The following is a 1,645-nucleotide window of genomic DNA, read 5'->3' as shown; positions in this document are numbered from 1 at the left end:
GTATATATATATATATATATATATATATGTATATACACATATATACGCCTCCGCACACAAACACAAACATACCCACACGCACGCACACACACATACATACACACGTTGATTCAACATTGCCACGCCTTCGACAATACTACATGTATAAGTATAACTTCAGATCTTTTCAGGGGAAAATTCCACAATTCGATGCCCTTTTTAACCAGACAACTTGCAGTGGCTTGTGATCTGTACATTTCCTGCATGTTTCACTGTCCTTTAGCTACTACTATATTTTTTTTCATTAGTAATGTTACTTGATAGTTATTTTGTTCATCCTAGTAACCATAAGGGAGGGGAGTACGAGTGCCTCGACTAAATAAATCGTTTAATTCGTGGGAAATAGATGTACGTAGACATGACCATCTGGAAAAGACATGTACGTGTGACAAGTATTTTTTTAACCTGACTTCGCGACATGTATGTTTCTTTAACTTGTTCCCGAAATATCGCTGAACGCTCGATCGAACGATCGAAAGAACGCTGCTCTTTGCCTCTCATCTCATCTATCCTTCTATTTATAAGTTAAACTATTTGGCCGTTGTAACAACGACCAACCAGTTCGCTCCGATTTGATCATTAATATTAATGAGCTAAAAGCCGCGTCTGCGAAGAAGGCTAGCCACGGCCCAACTTGTTATCAGACTTGTCTCAGAAATTCGTGAGACTTTTTTATTCAGTTTTCTTTTTTTCCCACCTTCGGCGATCAAAAACCACATCATTTCTTCACCAGAGCTGTATTACTAGTAGTACTTCTTCTGAAGATTTCCCGGTTGAGACTTGCCGCGGGTACGAAAGTTGCCGCTCGGCGCCCAAGCGACCGAGTTCCGGGAACAAGTCCCTGTCGTCCCGGTGCCTGTGCGGACGCCTGTGCCTACATTTGCAAGCTCGAATCCTGGAAGAACCGGTGGGCAGTGACTTGGACACCATCGCTGGTCCCTACAAGAGGGTCTAACGGATGAGGGCCGAAACTCCCTGACAGAAGTTCTATCTGAAGACGTTCAAGTATCAGCTCTTCTCAAACCAAGGTAAGAGGGGTTTGAAAAAGGCATCCGAGGCAAATTTCAAAGTCAAACCGGATTTTCAAAGTCACTTTTCTGGCCATTCTTTTCATGGTGTAATAAGTTGAGTCAATCCTATTACTTAGCATACTGATATCTTTGACGCCATTTGGAACAAAAGTGCGAAATCGCGGACAGAAAACGGTTGCATCCTTTTGTCGTAGACTTATTTTGGGGTGGTACCCTAAAAATAAATGACCCCTTCCTGTAGATAGGAAGCTCATGTATGAAATGTCACGAAAATGATTTTAAGAAAAATCATTTTAAGAAATGACAGATGTCACTATCAGACAGATGTCACTATCAGACTGCTCATGCAGAGTTTTTTTCACATTGAAATTGCATTGGATGCCTATAGGGGAGACTGTGGTCAATGGGTGCTGCATTGAAACATATGGAAAAACAGGCATAAAAATGGGCATCATATCTCACCTTTACGAAGTTTTAGTGACACAAACTCACCTTCATATGTTAGCCCATTTATTAAAATGGACCTACAAGAAGTTTCGGGAAAAAGTGACGGCGAGAATCGAACTACAGCTGTT

Source organism: Branchiostoma belcheri, unplaced genomic scaffold (assembly GCF_001625305.1).
Source record: "Branchiostoma belcheri isolate BF01 breed outbred unplaced genomic scaffold, Haploidv18h27 scaffold38, whole genome shotgun sequence".
Classification (NCBI taxonomy): domain Eukaryota; kingdom Metazoa; phylum Chordata; class Leptocardii; order Amphioxiformes; family Branchiostomatidae; genus Branchiostoma; species Branchiostoma belcheri.
Note: the sequence above shows the minus strand (reverse complement) of the source record.